Source organism: Bombus flavifrons, chromosome 3 (genome assembly GCF_040668555.2).
Source record: "Bombus flavifrons isolate JBK064 chromosome 3, iyBomFlav1_principal, whole genome shotgun sequence".
NCBI classification, from domain to species: Eukaryota; Metazoa; Arthropoda; class Insecta; order Hymenoptera; family Apidae; genus Bombus; species Bombus flavifrons.
The window spans coordinates 13534660-13556014 of NC_138444.1; the positions used below are offsets into that span (position 1 = coordinate 13534660).

Consider the following 21355-nt stretch of genomic DNA (forward strand, 5'->3'; position numbering starts at 1 on the left):
TATTTTCGACCTATTTTTCATGTAACATCACCGCTTTCGATTTGTGTCGTCAGTTCGGTAACATCCTGTATTATGTATTGCATTGTAACATAAATTCATCCGGTTTCTATAGACGTAACACATATATTGCTACAAGTATTTGGACTGCTTCTATTTTTTCAATTGTTTCGTCGTCAATGCTCGATTCGTTGAAATCAAATTCATTCGCATCATACGTGGCTCGTAATATAAAATACTAAATAAAGTAAAATATGTTTGAGTATTGCAATAATTGTAACGAGTAGATGTCGGTAATATTATGTGACCATGATATTTATGGTCCACAGCGTATATCGTAAATATAAAAACGTGAAAACGGGACGAATTTATGTTGGAACTCAATATATTATATGAAACATTTAGAAGTTTCATTAATATTGTTACGAGACTCTACTATCACGATCAATATGATCAAGTTTGGAACAGATCTAAAAAGAAATTTCGCTTTTTGTTAATTACTGGTGGAAATAGATTTCCTCTGAGCTTCTTGTAAGAAGGAGACATTAAAAAAAAAGAAATCACTTTAAAAAGTCATGCGCGATAAAAACAATTATTTGATCAATTTATGTATAGAATTTATACTTTTGAATTTTGTTGCTCTTTGTTATTTTCTGAACGAAAACAGTTGAACATAGTTTCGTAATGAAAATCAACAAGCTTGATTTGGCTGTGACTTTTAATTGTTTCAACCTGTACCGCCATTTGATCAAAAGTACACTCGATCCGTTATTTCGTGCTTTACTCGAAACATATTTCGTTATTCCTTCGATTCGTTCGTTTCGTTTTATCGCGATGCATCAGGCGAAAGGTTATTTTTTACAACTGTTATTTTTCGAATAGAGCGTTGTATAATCGAAAGACAGGCTGACGAACGGGTATCTAATATCGAATTCGGAATCGAATATCGAATATCGACAGACGAACGAATATCGAATATCGAATTCAAAATCGAATATCATAAAACAAATTCATCTTTGACAAAGCGAAATTAATGACTTTTGTCCCTAGCAAATATTATTGAATGCTTTAAAAACAAAATTATTAAAATAAACATTGTCGACACGAGTAACATTGTGAAAACTCGAATTTACATTTCATTTGTCAAACAATCAACTCTATTAACATTCGCCGTTGTCACCGATAACAACACAAACTTTCTGCTTCAACCTCATCGATCACAAGTGATTGCCATCGCGGTAAATGTGTCAAGATCGTACGATCTATAATTACTTGCATTTACGAAACTGTGGCTACGTTTAATGTCAATAAAAAAGAAATTTTCGAAGGTGCAAAAGAGAGAAAAAGAGAGGAAGAGAGAGAGAGAGAGAGGGAGGATGAAGCAGAGAGGAAAAAAGAAGAAAGTAGAAAAATTCGAGCGTGGAAGCCACGAGACAAGACGAAACGAGACTGGAGTATCCGAGGGCCAATGCCAAATCTCCGACACGGTTGACAACCCCGTCCAAACGAGACACGAGGACGAAGACGAAGAAAAGGAAAAGGAAAACGCGCAGAGGAAGCGAGCACGCGAAAAGTTTTAGGCTTCGTTCATACAAAATATAGAAAACGCGCATTATCATATGGGAAATTTATAATAATAAAATTATAACAAATTAAATTTCTACTAATATATTGTCACATGTACTCAACGTTTAACGACCGTGTACGCTCCATTACTGTCTCATTTTGCAATTCCCATGGAATTTCAATTTCCCACGTGCCCAAACTGCCCCACACTGCTTCGCATACCAGACAGATATTCTCATTTCTGTGCGATTTCGTAATTTCTATGAAATTTCGATTTTCCATTTTGACAAATGGCAACACTCTGTTCACATATCGGACGGATATCCGAAATTCTGTCACATTTTACGATTACTATGGAATTTCGATTTTTCACGTTCACGAACTGCCCCGCCGTGTTCACACGCTAAGCGGATATGCTCGTTTCTGTCCTATTTTGCAATTCCTATGAAATTTCAATTTTCCACGTTCACAAACTGTGCCATCCTGTTCGCACACCGAGCAAACGTCTTACGTCGCGTCGTCGTCGTTGCAAACTGCAAATGATTTCCAGAACGGACGAAACAGGAGAAAAAGCGTTGGCCACTAGGGGAACGACCTTCCGAAACTTTCCTGACGTTTCCTCGCGGCTCATTCAACGCGTACGCAGAAAAAAAGAGTCCGCGTTCCCGTGTCGCTCGCGTGAAACAGAACAGAGGGGTGGCGAACGGAAAAGAAAAAGACGAGAGAAAGAAGAGGAAAAGGTAGAGACAGTAGCTTCGACCATTTGGGAAATGAAATGCTACGGAATTGGAAAAGTTTAAATGCGCCGCGCGAGAACGGTTACGGAAATCGTCGTCGTGACTCTCTTTCCCGAAAGAAACGGATTTTCGAAGCGGAAGCGTGTTTTGACGATGCGCCGCTCGATTCGCCAACGATCATCGCCACGCTCGTTAAACGCTGAAACGGCGAAAAATATTCTTTGTTCCATCAGCTATCTGCTATTTCCGCTGCACAGCTCGCGATAGGAATAAGTTTATTCCATGGAGAATGCATTACGGAGAAGGGAATAACATAATCAATGGTAAATGAAGGTTTGATTGGTTCGTTGTATATTAAGCTGCTTACCAAAGCGCATTCGATTGCTTATTCTCTATTTTATCTGATTCGTACAAAACGAATATTTACGAGGCATAGTAGCGAGTTTAATGCAAACGCGGAACGATCTTAATGTATTTGCGGAATAATTGTATCGACGAAAGAGGTAGAGTCTTAATAGATGAAACTGAAACGTGGCACTTTATTTCTTAAGTAGAATTGTTCGAAATGAATTTTCACTAAATTGAGAGAAACTTCATATTGAGATACGTTTTGTTAGTTGCGAACAGATAGAACATTTAATTTTCATTTTCCTATGTAAATATTCCAAATGCTACTGAAACGTGAAATATTGCAACGTGAAAAGGTGACAAAAAAATAATGAAAATTATATGCGCAAAGGTAACGTACACAGCGTAACATAGAAATGGTACTAACGGAACTTTCATTCGTCACGTAAAAAAATCTACTTGGAGGTTTTATTTTTTAACGGAAGAAGAGAGTTTAATACTACGAGTGGTTAATGCTCGAAATTAATAAGCAACGTCTCCAGAATCAGAAATGTAAAGATCTCGCGAAACAGCACGAGGATTTCTGGTCTCGTCGTGAACGTAGCTTAATGTAAAGTCGTTTAAAAGCGATGACGAAGGTGGTGGTTGTAGGAAGGTAGAAAGAAAGGGAGCAAGAGGCGCGAGCTTCAAGACGGAATCCTCATGGCTGACTCAGAGTCCGAGACTTAAGTCAGCAACTATAAGCACGGATTTCTATTCTTGGCGGTCTCAGTCAGTCGCGGACCCCCATGGACTCTCGCTCGGCGCTCTCATTGCACATCCCACAGTCTCTTTCCTCTCGCAGATCTTCCATTCTGATGTAATGAAAAGTTTCATCAGGCCTCTTCTCCTCGTTTTTCCTTCTTTTCCATTGCAAACAAAATACTTGTGTTACGAAGTACGGTGAAAAATTGTTGATCATATCGTGCGATGATAAATAATTTTTAGTTGGGAATTACGACTAACTGACAGAATAAATTGATAATCACAGTACGTAATAACGAGCCATGAATATTTCATCGATAAGCTTCGAAAAAGCTTCGTAAATAAAAAAGTAAGGTCGAAGATAGTTCATACTTTTGTATATGTTAATAACCTTATCGCGATCCGTCTAGACTCTAGACGCTTAATTAGTCTTTGGAGTCTAAAATTGGCTCTTTTATACATTGCATTATTAATAAATATTTGACCTTGTTAAGATCTCTCGGTTAGTTTTGATAAAATCGTGCTTTCGGTTTCAGAGAAATATGTGTGCTAACGTATATATTATATATATTTGTTATTGATGTATGCGATTTCTTTTCATCTATTCTTACTCCTTTTTTGCGAATTGAAGATATTTCTCAATAAATAAATATAATTTCAAAGTAAACAAGCATATTTAGCCCGCGTGCGCTTACTTATGTATATCATAGAAAAATATATTTTTGTATACTTGGTATAATTTTAAATTCGTTCAAGCTTTATCAAATATTTTGTACAAGTGCGGGACTAAAGCAAATATTTGTGGAAGTCACGAGGGCGGCCGAGTTTCTCTTTTCGTAATATTAAAATAGAAAGTAAATTTATAGATCTATAGAGTCGTGCCCTCGAAAAGATTTGAATTCGATTGGCAGTCGGTCGATTCGAGTTTGATCGATGGTGGCCACTTCAAGAAAAGTTACACCGTCGGGTTCTACGAATTTTGCCGATAAGAGCAAGTGACTCGAGTGTTTGGCAACCCTGAGAAAGGTACTTGAAATTTTGCCACTCCATCGAAACTCGGATAAATAAAAAGTCTGCTTTAATACTATTCCACTTTCTAGAAAAAATTAACCGTGCAGCCTGTTAACTAACTAACGAACTAACAACTAATTTATTATCTCTAACCTCGATTTCCAACTCGCTTTTTTTCCCAATTATCGATCCCTTTACTTTTCCATTTTTATTGAAACATTTTATCTCATCTTTACGTACGTTGAACCTTTATCTTTAATTTACCAATAATATTATTTGATATTCGATGCAGCGTCCTATTGATTTTACATTTTATTTTCTCGATAACGATATCGTACGTGACCAAATCCAAATATTTGTAAACAATTCAGAATTTACGTAATGTGTTTGAATGAAAATTCCGAGTGAAGTAATTCAATTACCTATGAACAAGAATCTCGACTAAATCTTAACCGAAGCCTGTATATTTAACCCTGTTGCTGTCTCCGTGTCCTTTCTAGCGCGATAGCCATTTTTCTTTTGTCAAATAATTTTTCCAATCTCATAGAATTACGATACAATAGTCATCGACGTACCTAATTTCTTTCCAATTTCACGTTAAGATATTTTCCAAAGCGTAAAAAATTTCTTCACGAAATTATCATTTATTTAAATTTGCTAAAACAAGGCTGAGATTAAAGTACATGTAACGATTTTAGAATCACAGGCTAAACGAAAGTTAACTGTAACATTTACTATCGACTGATAAATTTTCTTCGCGATAAATGTTTAGTGAACGTGTGACGGAAATTCGTCGAAGTAAAAAGTTAAAAAAAAAATTCCTAAAGATCTACTTTATACTTGAATCGATACGTCTTAAGCTGCCTAAAAGCTTGTTCGCTTTATACCTTGAATTCTGACGCGCATTGACGTCCCAGTTGAGTCAAAGCTCGCGTACAGCTTAACCTCTTACCTCTGCCGTTTATTTTTAACAAGAAGAAGATTCTCTGCCCGTCGCTCGTAAGAGGCTTTTCCGGTTCTACTCGCCGATATCGTGGCTATTCCGATTTCTGCTTATTCGTATCGACGCGACGCCACGGCGCGGCCTTAATTGTATCGAACTCGATGCACGAACAAATTCGTTGCGGTGGCGGGCCGATATCGAAAACGCGCGCGACACAGTAATTAACTAAATTAACATTTAAAATTTAATTCACTGCGAGTATTTGCATTTTACAAATATTGGTAATCACCTATTAATTTTACCATTAATCCGGCAAGTAATAGAGTATTCGTTATAGGCTTTACACGATCCATCGGAGGAAGAGGTTTTCCAAAGTTTTTGTGGCTACAGTTTATATCTGACAAGATGTAATCCGATTATAAAATTACAGATAGGAGATCCTTATCCTATGATGTTCCTATTTTCATTGCAGGATATTATACGTTAACGTACGATAATAAATCGATCTGTAGAAGTTGATACGCGATGACAAGTTCGATATTCGTTGTTTGTTGTTGAAATTGTTTATCCTCGAATTATGTATGTCGGATAAGGAAGATCCTCTTTAAGCTAATAGAGAAATTACATCGATTCGAGTAATTATATCTAAAATCATACGTCGTATATCGACAAATAACGTATATTTCGTTTATAATATATGATTATATTCCTATGATATACGACCATTTCTAAGCTACAAGTCACATAAAGAAGACCGTTTCAAACTAAGGGAAAAGCTGTATCGATTCAAGTAGCAGTATTTTAGATCGAATAGCGTTTTCCATTGCGATATGCTACTATCGAATTCTTCGACACAGAGATAATAAAACACGTAATTTATTCACTACTGTTTCAATTCGTCGACTTGCAGTTCGTTAGTACGTTTTACTAAAAGCTACTGTTACCGCAAGGTCTTGCTGTCAGTGGAAACGGACGGGAGTAATCAGACACTTCCAAACATTAGGGTAATGTAGATAGCACGAGGCTGAATATTCTGTAGCATAATCGATCGTGTTCTCAACGAGATTACCCGACGACGTTTCCGTTCGACGTTCGGGCAATTTCATCAACATCGTGATAAAATAAATAGAGAAGGAGGAGGGAAAAGAATGGCTACGCGTCGGAGAGAACTCGCTGTTTGAAAGTGGTAACGAGAGGAAACGTAATTTTCGGAAGTGCACGCGGCGATATCGTATCTGTGTTTATCGAATTCTGTCGGGCTAAAAGAAGAAGCAATTCTAGATTAAACCCTATGAAGGACGCGTATAATGGCGGGAGTGTTCTGCGGCACAGTCACTGTTTGACTAACCCAGTTTCGGCTCAAAAATAGCCTTGCTTCGTACGTTTTGTACGCGCGTCGTTACGATGTTTTTCTCTTTCCGATATTTCACGAAATTTTGTCAAATATTTCAACGACGATCGACGATGTAACGGCGGCCACGGGCCACCTGCATCGGAACGTAGCCGCCTTTTGCCGTTGATTTCCACCTGCGCACGCGGATTTTCATTTTTCTGTCGAACGAATCGTTACCCTGCCGTTGCGCTCTTGCGAGATCGATCGATCGTGGAAACTGTAAAAAAGGAAAATTCCATGCTCGCCGCGTGTGGACCGCGTTTTACCGATATTTCTTGGCATTTGTCGCACCAGCGACTCTCAAGCCACGCGATTTTTCAACCGTACGAAGTATCGAATCTCTTTGGAATTGTTTTACGATACAAAGCGAGTATTGAATAATTACTGCTAGAAATGCGATTGTTTATGCTATTATGAGAAATTTAAAGATACTAGAACGCATAAAAAGCGCGTGGTATGTCATATATGAAATATCCAAAGTATAGCACTCTTTATAATATTTCGGTTAATCGAATTACCGCTGCGATTCTACTCTTTTCATTGCATTATGAATTTCCATGAAAGTCCCTGCTCTGATCGTTACAGTACTTTAAATAAAATTTAAATACGTGTAGCATATATAGCAATTTGTAGATAATAATACGTACGTGTAAAATATACATATACAGGGTGGTTGGTAACTGGTGGTACATGCGGAAAGGGGGTGATTCTACGCGAAAAAAGAAGCCGAAAATATAGAATAAAAATTTTTCGTTTGAGGCTTTGTTTTCGAGAAAATCGACTTTGAATTTTCGCTCGGTACGCGTGCACTTTATCACGTCTCGTTATAACGGATCTCACTGTAGATCGTTGTCTCGATGGAAAAATTAAAAAAAAAAAACATTTTTATTCTATATTTTCGACTTCTTTTTTCGCTTTCACCTTTCGAATCACCCCCTTTACCACCAGTAACCAACCACCCTGTATATGCATATTCAGAGTAAGTAATTATAGTTAGCTGAATAACTAGGTTAATACCAAATGGTCAGACAATAGCTAAACAATGAGAGTCAAGTACATATAGTTAGATAGATAGGTGATAACTAGGTCAACATGTAACGAGATTAATAGTTGAATAGTTTGATAAAAGAAGTTTGTAAATATTTGTATCGGGAGGAAATAGGTAAAACTGCGAGGCAAATAAAAATAACAATTTTAAATCGAGTCTCTCTTCATGACCGGAAGACTAAAAAAGTAAAGTATTAGGTTGTCCGGAAAGTGTCTTTCTTTCGCAAACGTGTTTTTTTACAACAGCGTACCTTTATACAAACGTGAAACCAAGTGTGTGAAATGTCGCGGTGTTTATCTCAACAGAAGAAATTGGATCGTACGTAATTCGACAAAATAATATAAAACAAAAAACATTGTGCGTCTATTATTTCCTCATAAAACGAAAGAAACTTTTCGGTCATATTATACCTATGTGCAATGCATACGATATGAAATTTTATTTAAATCGCTATACGCATGCAGATATAATTTTTAATGAAAAATGTTTAACTATTTAAGTGTGAACGAATCAGACGTTTATTGAAGTACTTTGTACAGTTTGTACAGAAACATCGGTGACTACATAAACAGTGCAATTAGTGACATAGACGTACAGGAAGCTTCCAAGCGAATAAAGTTTTCATGTCGAGTAAAAACATCGTTAATGGGTTTCGTTTATAGCTACGGATATAATATTTAGCTTCGAACAATCTTTCAGAGTGGAATGATTTTAGCAGAATTCCGGGTATATATTTATGCCCATTATCATAATCATACTATTTACTCAATTATTGTTTGATATTTTTAAAGATCGTCACTGGTTGCTTAATTAAACGAATTTCATTTACGTCGTGTAATAATCTGCTCATATTTTAAACACACATATTGCTGGATATATTATACAACTTTTAATTGCAAAGAATCACGCGTCACTTGTAATTACATCAAATATAAACGCGTTGAAGATCCATGTAAATAACATTTCGATTGCCATCGATCTTATTTTTTCATTACCATTGATCTTACTTTTCCATTAATTTATACAGCTAATGAATTAATTGATATTTATACATATTGCACTGTATGAAATATAACTGTAATCGATACTAAAATAAAGTATTTATTTCACTTAATTGATTGCATTTACGATCAGTATATGAGACAATTGTTACGTTATATCGTGATCTAAGCGAACTTAATTAGTTTTCGCACAATAAAGAACGTACGTTCAACGCTCGAGAAATGCAATTCCCATAACGCGAAACAATGACCTAATGCGTTCTTTTATCTCACGTTTCAAAACTAATTTTTCGATATCGTCGAACAAAATGCTATCTAAACAGAGATTTGTTTCATTCTCTAGATTGTATAATAAATATCTGACTTTGAATAATTCGAATACTCTTGCACGTTATATGCAAGTTTGTACATATTCGTACATTTATAACACAAAGAATCTGTAATCTGACAATTAGCGTTCAACTGCTCCAAAAGCAGACAACTTACTTCCATAATCGTATTTGCCACAGTTCGCGAATGTATAGAATACAAATTGCAAAGTACGAGCGAAGCTTCGATTTATAGACTGCAATTACGATCAATATAAGAACGAGTACAGCTGTAGGAAATTTTCTAAGAACAAGGAAGATAGGAAAAAGATAATTGGAAAACGATCGAGGCTAGTAGCAATGGATTTTGGATCGATCGGTTTGTTTGCAAATGAAACGACGCGACGGCCAATTCAACGAATCGATTTGACGAGCAATCGCCCGTATCGCCTACGGCAGTTTGGGCACAATTTAGACTACCTTGCTATCTATACGCCCGCTCATTCTCTCCTTCTCTCCTCGTTCCTCTGACATGATTCCCGTATACACGTTCTCATCAGCCTGAAGACCGGTTATGCGACTGCAGTTGCGCCGATGCACGCTGCACGAGATGAATACAATTCGACGTGTCGTCATGGCGTCGTTAATTTTCCACTATGAAACAGTCTGTCGATAGACGCGTTCCAACTGTTCGTCGAAATGTAACCGGGCACACGAATTAATCAGTTAAAACAGAAATGTTGTCATTTCGAAGAATAAACCTAGCGTTGTAGCATCCGCTTCAACGCGCAGCATTTCGAAAATTTATTCATGAACTACCATTTATTTCTATAACGTCTTTCGATTTCAATTTTACGATATTTTAGAGAATTTCCAATAATTCTCTTTCTACGTAATATCTTGAACATTGACTAGCATTTCGTTTTATAACGATTCGAATATTTTGAGATCTTATTGAGATCGGTTAATTTACTGAATAATAACAGAAGACTTTGTTGATTCGCGGTATACAATAGAGAGAACAGCAAGTATTGTATGCAGCACTTCATACCTCTACTATTTATCATATGTATTATTCATGATTATTTTCTCGACAGTCATAGTTCGTAATTTAAATGTCGTAGAAGCATCAGATAGAACTCGCGTATAAGTAAGTGCAATTAAAACGCTGCATCGACGCACCAGGTTATTATCAATTCGACGCCTTCCCTGGAATTCATCGTTCGCTTATTCGCTCGATATTTTCTAAGTAAAAGATGCGAAATGTAAGTAAGATGCGAATATAAATTGGTTGCAGTACTTAGCGAATGAAACGAATCTCTATTTACGTTCCATTTTTGTAATTACGATGGTGAAAATGTGAAATTGCGTAACGATCCGCATAACCATAACCGTAAGTCACGACTTACGCGCAACAACAACTACAAAGGTTAGCACGCGTTATAAACACATTACGTCGTCGAGTATCCTTGAAATTGTTGCCGGTGCAACGTTATACAGCAAAACACAAATCACCGAAGCATGGAGCTTTGACGACAATCGCATAAACTCGCTGCAACACCACGTCACACGGATCGTGATCGTCTGTTTCGTAAGGACGATGATTGCACGGGGTAATATCTGGCGAATTATCAACGAAACCCGGATTCTGATTGGCACGGCCTGGTATCTGGCTACTCATCTTACCGGAGTGATCGTCGCTTTGTTTACAGACAGATGCGAAATCGCTGCTGTATCGCGGACGACGGACCATTTGCAGCTCCGCAGATTGACGCTTCGTTGTCAACGAAATACACGTCAACGAGCATCGCCATCGCTGACCCCTTAGGGCTGTGTCGTCGCAACGCGACGCTAGCCGCAACGCGACGTCGACCGCATGAACGTTGGCAATTTTCTAAAAACTCGGCCGCCTTGCGCGTTTTAACGCGAAACCCACTCTGTTATTGTGCTTCTCGCCTTTACTTACCGTAATTGAAAAAGAAGATGACTTAAATAGGAGATCCGTGGTTCCGCGTAAAACCAGGGAAACGCGGCGGTACAGCGGCCTTCAAACGAGTCAAAGGCGCCACATTTTTGAATAACTCTCTGATTAATCGTAGGAAAGTGGAGGTATGAGTTCGGTATTGTGGAAATTGTTGGTAGTGCGATTATTCTTTTAATTTGTGCAAAGCGTTTGAAGTGTCTTTCAACGTGTTGTACATTTCTCTCTGTAGATAAGATTCTCGTTTCCACGCTTCTTTCAACGATTCTCTCGTCGTTACCGGCGTTTTTCTTCAAACGAAACGACGAAGATTCTTGAAATTTTAACCTGGTAATTTTTATCCGGTTAGACTGAATATTAACAAAGAGGTTTGTTCTCCGGAATTCTCGTTCCTTGGATACTTTGACGCATATTCGTGCAGGAGTTTGCAACGTTGGATCTTCGATCTTATTCATACGCTCGTTGGATAGTCGTAAAATATTTCGTAACCGAATCATTTTGTCACAGTACGACGAGGTCCAGGAAAGAGATAATTGCAAACATAAAAAACTTTATTTTATTCAAACACTGGTTAAACTGTAACTAAACTAACGGATAAGTACGTATTTTTCAAATTACATAAACCCCTAAATAGGAAAATATTAATATAAATCGATTTCCAATGGATTCTGTTCTAGCCTACGCGATTTTATATCTCCGCTTTCATAAAAAAAAATTCTTTACCGTTGCTAGATGTTAATTCTTTTTAAAAAAAAAAAAAAAAAAGAAAAAAAATGCTGCCGCAACGTATCGATCGTGGTAAAAGGGTGACCGATCGCGTAAAAATAATAAACGCGTCAAAACTAATGGTCACGATCGACGGAGTTGAGTTAAATCGAGGTGAATCAACGCATTCCTGGCGGCGGGCTTGATTTACGACTCGCTATTAGCCGCGTGCTTTCCCTGCCTCTGCCCCACGGTTCTGTCGCGGTGACTGTATCGAAAAAACGGGGACATTTTTCTTCGAGTTCCCGTCCCTTCCGCGTTTTGGTACCGTTCCGGCAAAGGCCGCTCTCGCGAGTAAACTCGACGAGTCATCGTTTCAGCCCGATAAAACGAGCACGAATGGAGCGAAGGTTGCGCACACCATAGAAACCGAGCGAGGTACACCCCCGTTCAGAAGTATTACGACATTTGCAAGAAACTTTAGTACGTTTAAGGATCTAGAAAATTATTCGAACGTTTAAAACGTCTCTTCCTCTTAGTTAACATTTAACCTACCTAATAGTTGCTTTATTTTTCAAACTATACATCGAGATGTTCCAAGTCTCGTGTGCTTTTCTTTTTATATTTTGAGTAAACTTGTATCGTAGAGATTGATACGCACTAGCGATAGAACAGTCGCTTTGATAGTTGTTAGATATATATAGGTGTTATAAATTGTTATTTATAACTATTGTTTATCTTTATCATTGTTTGTAACTGTTATAACTATCGTAAATAATATGGCGTTGTTCGAAGAAGAAGAAGAAGAAGAAGTTGAACTTTCGATTGATGCGAGAGAGAGCGATAAATTGTCGCGCGCGTATCCTTTAATGCTTGAAAACGAGCAAAAACAAAAATGGCACAGAGAGAATGATAAAAGTTGAGGTTTCTTCAGGCTCGAAATGGTAGATAAGACACTTTAACTAAAGGTGGAATTACCTCGTTTGAAACGCTAGACTTTAGACGCAAGAAATCGGCGCAATAATTTTCATAAGTTTAACCGTTTTACTTTGCACGCTTCTAGTCAGATTTTCTCCTATCAAATCGAATACGTAAGACTTTTATTCCACAAGAATTTGGATATCTCGCGGTGATTTTACGATATACCCTTAAATTCGTCTAAAATTACAACAATGGAATTTTATGAAGATTATAAAAACTACACCTACTGCCTCGTCACAACTCTATAAATACAACAAATATTTTCAATAAATTTTTACGATTTCTATAAATACACCGTACACCGCACAAATAGGAAATTCTGATCGATTGATCGTTTGATAATTTGAATTCTCGCTCGACAAGTTATAACTTCCAAAGTGATTAAAAACTTATAACTTTTTTAATTGTCAAAGCAGTAACCAATGGACTTGTTGCTTGTAACATTCACGTATACAACTTCGTTTCGTAATTGTGTAATGTCAAGGCAGACAATCGATCGACTCGCCGCTTGTAACGTCCGCATATACAATTTCATTTGTTTTATTACCAAGCTCGCTGTTATTACGTAAATGAATATATCACGCAACGCTAATAACTTGTGATCTCTGACTCGTGAGATTTCATTAACAATGTTAATTCGATTATGCGAGAGACCAGACGATCTGATACTTATGAACGCGAGTGTATATATTCATAGATGCCATTGCGTTGTAACGCGTTCGCGATTCGAGGGTGGAAGACTCGAGATAGTTGCCACTGCCACGTCCTATTCGTTGGTTCGACGCGTGCGAATCAACGGCTGAAAAAATGAACGAACCGATTTACCAGACTGAAGGCGGAGATTCCGCTTATTGTATTTGTAGAACGTTGCTCCTCGGGTGATTTATGTAACGCGCGCCGACACGCGATAAATCATTTCGCGATTATTTCCTCGCCTTTTGTTCGCCGCGCTTCGAATGTTAATTCGTGTACCTCTAAACTCTCACCTGGCAAAGAGCTTTCGTTCAAATTTATCTTCGCGATACGACGGAACGCGTATGTCTGCTCGACTCCTCGTTATACGTGTCGATAGTGTCACTTACCGAATAGCGACTCTTCTCGGTGTATGTAATATGCTCGTTTATTAAATTTAACGTCAGAAAAACGTGGATTTTAATCTTCTAAAAAAGCGATACGTCTTGACGCGAACGTTCGTCCTTTTCTTGTTATTCCTCTTTAAAATTACTTTTTTAATTTCCAACTTTTTGCTGTCTTACGCAGCGCTAATCTTTTTCTAGTATCGTTAAATCGTTGATAGATATGTCGCGGAAATATACTTAGAGAAAGAAACACGCACTACACAAATCTATTTAGTTATTATCGCTGTTTTTACTTGGAAATTATTTCGTACGTACGTAAGTACGCTATTCGATCGTAGGATTCCCGCAATTGGATACATCGACAGATTAGATACTATAACTATGATCGTGCAAATCAAATTTAATTACTTATAATTATCACCAGTTAATCCCCAATCGCTACTGTGACGTCCCATAGTATCCCAGACGTAATAAACATCGTCATAATTTCGCTCTGAAATAACACATGACGCTAAGTATCTTCGTAATCTCCAATTAGGCTCAGCCTTAATAATTATAACTTATGCCTGCAGAATCTACCATAGAATTACCGTATTTCCATTTCACAGCAGCTGTTGAGATTTAACTATGCAAATAAATTAATAACGAAACAGCAGCATATGATTATCCTATGTTATAACGATATATAATATAACTATTTCCACGATATCAGACCAATTTCGTAATTTACAAGATTTCTGTCATTAAAGTACAATAGTTAGAAACGGTATTGGCGCGCTGTTACATTTATTACAGCATTTACGCTCCGATTAAATAGATGCAAATATTGGGTTGGCAACTAAGCAATTGCGGATTTTGTAATTAGATGATATTAGCAAAATCCGCAATCACTTAGTTACGAAGCCGATATATTACATTTCGTATTATTTAAAACGCTATAAAAATGAAGTCTACGTATTTACTTAATTTCATCCTCGCGGTCGTGAAATAGACTTGGTTTACACGCGTAATACGGAAGAATGAAACATAAAAGTTGGAAAACAAGGATGCGTACCAACGCTTGTTGCAATCTCTGTAAATGTTAAAAAAGATATCGCAAGTATCGAGACGACGATGGAAAAAGAGTAAAACGATATGACGGTATAGGAAATTTGAAAACTCGCGTTCGATCGCAAATACACGAAGCTGATTATCGCAAGCGCTTTAAATGGTAATCACTGAAAACAAGGATTACGTTGTCGATCATCGACGTTCCGGATTAGCCCGGCAAACGTTAAATATAAGCGGTCGTTGGTATCGTTGTGAAAATTTCACGATAAATCGACGCGCAATTTGCGATGCAACCAACGAAAAGAGATGGCGACTGAGCCGGTTTCAATCTACAGGAAACCATGCAGGCTCGAAGAACAGACAAAAATATCAAACACGTATATCTTTTTAGCTACGCGTTGAGCAAAGCATAATCCAACTTAGGGACGATTACAGACAGAAAAAATCTCGTTTAACTTGTTGTTTAAACCGACTGACTTCTAACATATTAGAAGAAAGTGCTGCAGCGAATAATTTTCAGAAACGTTTAGATAATTCGCATCAGCCACGTTACTTGGGTTACCATGTTAGCTGGGTTATCTCTCAAGGGACCAAATTTTGGAGGGTGATTTAACACCTAAAATTTGAATTAGCGTAACTAAAAAAAAAAAGTATACGTGTTTGATGTTTCTGATTGATCCTGAAGCTTACAATGTTTCGTCCAAGTCGTATCATTCGCGAGCTTTTCTCTCAAACGTGTTGGAGGATAGGTCAAAGGATACGATGAGAGGTGAAAGCAATTAACGGTCATTACACTGGCACGTTCCATTTCTTGGCTCATTAACAAGATCGTACCCTTATGCACTTAACGAAAACGTTCTGCGGGATGGAATAGAAAATGGCGCTCATGCCGTGCGGAAACAAAAGGAGAAGCTGAAGATTACGGTCCCGGGACACGGTTGCTTTGGCTGTAAACGACCTCGTTTATCGGCTGGCAAAAACATAAAGAGCGAAAGTAATTTATTTATACGAGCACTTTGACCCTCTATGAGGGTCGTAGCTAATGTCCCCCCATTACGTTATCTCTTCACGATGACATCTTTTCGCTATCCTAATTGTTTCTCAGCCTACGCTCCTCTGTCTTATCTCATGGGCGTTCGACAGTGATCGAATGACTGACTTCGTACGTCGTTTCGAACTCAACGCAGGTTTTCCTTTCGAAGATGACAAACGAGTGTATACTTTGTGCAAATAGCTTCTATCTTTCATTTATATAGAGATTTTTCAATATAACTCGCACGTGTGAAATATTGTACAGTGATCGAAAAGAGTACTTGCACGCCATCGTATTTGTCGTAACATTTACGTACTCTTCAATTAGGTTCAAATATACGTAATTTCGGATCATTTACTTGTATTTTTGAAATATGATTCTAAAAAATATCAAACTTATACACCCCTTTAGGCACTTAAAATTCTATTAAGGCATCGTCTTATGGATAGCAAGATATCATAAAAGTATGACCAATTTTTATCGGAATTTTAGGTGGCTGAAGGGAAGAGAAATTTGGCACTTTTTCATCATCCTCCTTTCATGCTTTGAAAATGAAATGTAGTGTCCGATAAAAAAAAAAAGAAACTCTTCGCGAGGACGAATGTACGTGCAAATACTTTTCGTAACCACTGTTGAAGAACGAATATAGGGTTTACATTATGGTGACAAATAACAAAGTGTCTACTAAACATCTTGTAGATTTCTTAGAAATGTCGAACATTTGACAATATGAATAGCAGACACGGAACATTATTGCGATGGTTGATTGCTTGCGTTGTGTACGTAGTGGCAAGATTATGGCAAAACATATTTCTAGAAAATGCTTGTCGGTCCTTACTGTCGACGGCCCGTAACGATCACGATAAATATAGTATAAAATAGTTCTGCGACACGGTAAAGAGAGAAGAAGCTATGCCGTCATCATGCGCCGGTCTGTTTAAGCTCGTGTGACGGAGCGATACAAATTTTTTCTCCGGATACCAACGAGAACGTTTCGCGATAACGGGATGTAAGTCAAAAGGTGAAGTTCTAATGAAAAATGATGCGCGATATAAACTAAACTTGCAGGCTGAAATTTTAATATAAAGACGTAATAGAAGAATGTAAAGATTCTTATATGAAATTCCAAAATTTTAAGGAAACTTTAAATGAGAATGCCGGTGATCGTAGAGAAATATTAAAAGTACTTGTTCTTTTTCTGTGCAACAAAATCTAATCTTTCAAAGTAAATTCATCTTACATCGACATCAGCGATATAAATTACTGCGATGCGTATAAAATATTCGTATAATTCCAACTGCGAGCTAAATACGATCTTTACAATGACAATGGAGCTATGAAATTATTTGACGATATACAGAGACGATGCGTCGATAGACGTACGTTTAATTTTCCTTGTCGGATTTGACGCTCTCTCGCGCGGAATTCGAGCGCCTTTCGATAGAAATAAAATAAATTCGGCGGATCCAACGATTCCCTTTGAAAAAGACTTCGCGAATCTCGCTAAGGTAAATTCGACAACGAGCGGAAAACACATTCCGCCGCTTTTGTAAACAAGCTGCAAGGAGAATCGTCGGCTGTTTGTCAAACACAGTTTCCTTCGCTTATTTCACGATCGTTTGATCGTCGAAGGAAATTTTTCTCAAGAACGTAATTTAATTCCTCCCTTTCTTCCATCCTCTCTACGCCCTTTTCTCCTTTGCCCTTGCTCGTCTCCTTCCATGCCCGCCATGGTTTCCACCGAATTCACTCTCGAATTCCCCGATAACGTTGGAACGTGAGTACGTAAGTTCGATCGAAGGAAAATTTCAGGCTGCTCTTTAATAATGATCAAGATAAGGGGTGGAGCCGTTTAATCCGAATAAATCACATTGGAGAGTCTGTCGAGAAATGAGTTTACGTTAGCGAAGAGTTGGAACGCTCGAAGAGAACCCGAATATCACGGAGGGTACTTCGTTCGCCGAGCGTACCAAAAACAACTAATTACTTTGAAACCGAATTACGCGAAAGACTAACTAGAATCTTGTCGGTTATCGGGTTGATCGCGGCAGAAGCAACGTGTTTCGTTACCGCGGAACGCTAGCTACCGATCTAACGAAAACCGGAAGATCATCTTCGGTACTTTGGTAATGTTCAGAAAAATAGATCGACAACTTTATTCGATGTTGGAAGTTTGAATCGAATACTTGTACGTCTCATACGAATAATTAGGTATAATGGGTGGAAGCTTTTGGTAGAAAACTCCGGCATCAGGTTTTGTTACGGAATATAAAACAGGAGAGAATTGAAGACGAAAATAAGAGGCCTATTACTCGAGATGATTCGCGGGCTTTCATAATGTGGTAATTTGTCAAAATACGAAATTAAATTAACGTGGACGTAAAATTATACAGAGCAATCGCCGGCTCAATTTTTCCCCCGGAATTCAACGTTACGACGGCCATAATTATCGCGAACACGGGTCCTAAAGCTATTTTACTGTAATAAAGTCATCCGAAATCCCTTCTTTTCCGCTTAACCGAAGAATTATCGATGCACCAAAGGACATTCTCGTTTAACTTCAATTTAAAAAGTATACCCTCCAACTTTGCTAAAATAATTCCGCCAAGTATTATACTACTATACGATGACTTCATTAACTACTTGTATACCTTAATTAACTGAAGCTAATGTAGTCTAATTACGTAATTTCAAGTTTTCCAGTAACTTCGCGTATATCGTGCTAGGTAGAAAATTTCAAGTTAATAGGATTAATTGTTCACAGTCGAAAGTTTATTTTATGTACTTTTGATAATAAAGCAACTTGAAAAAACGGGGCTCAACGTTCTTGCATACGATAAATTCTTAAACAAACACCCGACAAGATATTATTACGCCGGAGCACGAGAATGTAAGGGTCGAACAGGGTCGATAAAAGCGTAGCGCCGTAGACTTGGTTCGATTCCTTCGTAATTGCGATAAATCACGGCATTAGATTTTTGAATCCTCGGTAAAGCCAACGAAATGGTCTCGTTCACGAACGAACATAGTCGGTAAGTAGTTTATGGATGCTCCGCGTTGACTTGCGGAGCATCACACGCGACCAGGAAGTCGACGAACACTTCCGTATGTTTGTCAAAGGTTGGTCGTTTGAGATGCCTGTTAATTAATTCCGCCGATGCTGTCGTTCTGGTTTGTGCCTGAATTTTAAGGAACAGAAACTTCCTCCGATCCCTAACAATAAATGGTAGCTCGTAATCAACGTGGTTTCTCGTTTAACGTGTCGACTGCTATCGGTGGTCATCGGCCACTCACCTTGCTTACTAATATTAACGTTATCAATATTACACGGTATATAACGTTAATGTTAATTTGAAGAGGAACATGATTCGTGGATCTTGCAAACTTTCTCGTAGTAATAGTAGCTTCGACAACGAAGAAGAAGACAGACAATGCGTATGGAATATGATACTAGAAATATCGTGTATCTCGGTAATAAAAATAATAAAAATGCATCGATTCTTACAACCAGACATTTTATGTCGATGTTCCTCGGAACTTTTTCCTTTGATAACATATTTTGCATATTTCATAAGGGAAATTCACTTGATATAATATCGGTTCGAGTCTCTTGACTCTGTACATGTATCTTACTAACACGATCGTCTTCCTTAAAAGGATCATTTTCCGAGACATTTTATGCAACAATAAGTTATATCTTACGTAAGTCTGACAGTATCTGTTTGACAGTTTCTCGAAACTTGAAACTCGCATGATATAAAGTTCGCTGAATTTAAATAGTTACAAAGAACGAGATACAACATGTATCGTGTCATACGTATATTCCCTCTCTGCGTACACATCTCTTGCAAAAATTCTATGAATCGAACATATCGATTATACAACTTAGCCAAATTTCTACGTATTCGAGATATTCTAGAATAACTGTACGTTAATATCTTCTGATGTAACCAGCCAAAATACCAGAGATCGTGCAGTACTATTGACGTTTCAAACGATTATTTCTATTAATATTAAAAAATTGAATTCTCTACCTAGCACTTTCCAGCGGCCTTCTTCTCTTACGAATCCCACTCGAATAAAGCAAATTTCCAAATGTACAAAAGTTCCACCAACGAACGAATTTCTTTTCTCGTTCTCGTAATATTCCATATAAAATTTGAATTCGATGCGAAATAAAGTTTTTTTAAAATTTTCGTTCGGCCTCTTTGTTTCGTTCGGAATTAATTCGATAACATCGCATTGCGGCGAGTCGACGAGCAATCGATGCTGGCCAGGTTTTCTGTAGAAAACACATTCTCCAACGAAGGTAGGAACGTGCCCGTATATAAGACATACTGTCACGGTTAAGAATGGAGGTGGACTTTCGTCCTTTATCGTGTCACAGCAGTCAGGGGTTGGTCGACCTTTCTGCTAACTCGAAAAGTGCCCTGCCACGTTCTTCCCTCTCGATTTGACGGCCTGCCTAAAGTCACCCACCCTGCAACCCCCTTGTCGTTCCATCAACGCCAACTCGTTCCGGCCGAAGATTCGCTTTCTTCATCCCACGAGGACTCGTCCGCGTCTCTTTTTCCCTCTACCGTGAAAATTCTAATTTCCGCCTTACTCCAGAAAACGGATTCGACTTTCTTCTTGTGCCCGCCGCCGACCAACATCCACAAGATTTGTTCTCCGCGTCTCTATCGATTCGTGCTAGTTTATTTTCTGCCATGTCAAGCTGCGCCGCCACTGTCGAGAAATAAGTTCTTATTATCGCTATGGAAACGTGTATTTCTTGAAGAAGATATTTAAAGAAGCGCATGGTCGTTCTAATGTAATAGATTGGTATATTTTGCTCGCGTAGTTGAAGAAATTTGCTGGTCGAATTGTCGGTTATTTCATTTTTCTGTAGTTTTCTTAACTTCGTCGTTGTATCGAACGATACGCTATTTCTGTTGTAAAACTTTTCACACTCGCGTTTTCTTTTTCATTCGTTTGCTTCGCAAATTTTCACTTTATTTGCAAATTATTTTTTACGTGTTATTTACATAAATACCCGATACTTTTGTTTCCCCTCTGTTGCTCTTGTTATATAGAAAAAGTATGTAAAATCGATAAATATTCTAGAAATGTACAGATGTAACGTGTGTTTAATACAGTGGAAATAACAAGATTCTATCAATTTAGAAGTAACAGATATCGAATACGTTATTACCTTATTTTTACCTATTGAAGCATAAACGTTGGTATTCGTGGACTACTGTCGAGAAGCGGTAATCATTTTATTACCGTTATAAACAATAAACAAAAATTAACTCCGCTAATTAACGAGAGAATTCTTTAATTAACTCACACCATTATTAATTAATAATTGCTGTGTCAATGAACACGGATATCCGTGTTATTAAAATGTTTCCAGGGTTACGGTAGTTTAATAATTGAATTACATTA

At 37.7% G+C, this 21355-nt stretch overlaps 1 protein-coding gene across 1 annotated transcript in view; it reads left to right on the forward strand.

Annotated features, from left to right (window-relative positions):
- Positions 1–21355, forward strand: part of stet (stem cell tumor) — a 498916-nt gene that overhangs the window by 278152 nt on the left and 199409 nt on the right. The window lies entirely within an intron of this gene.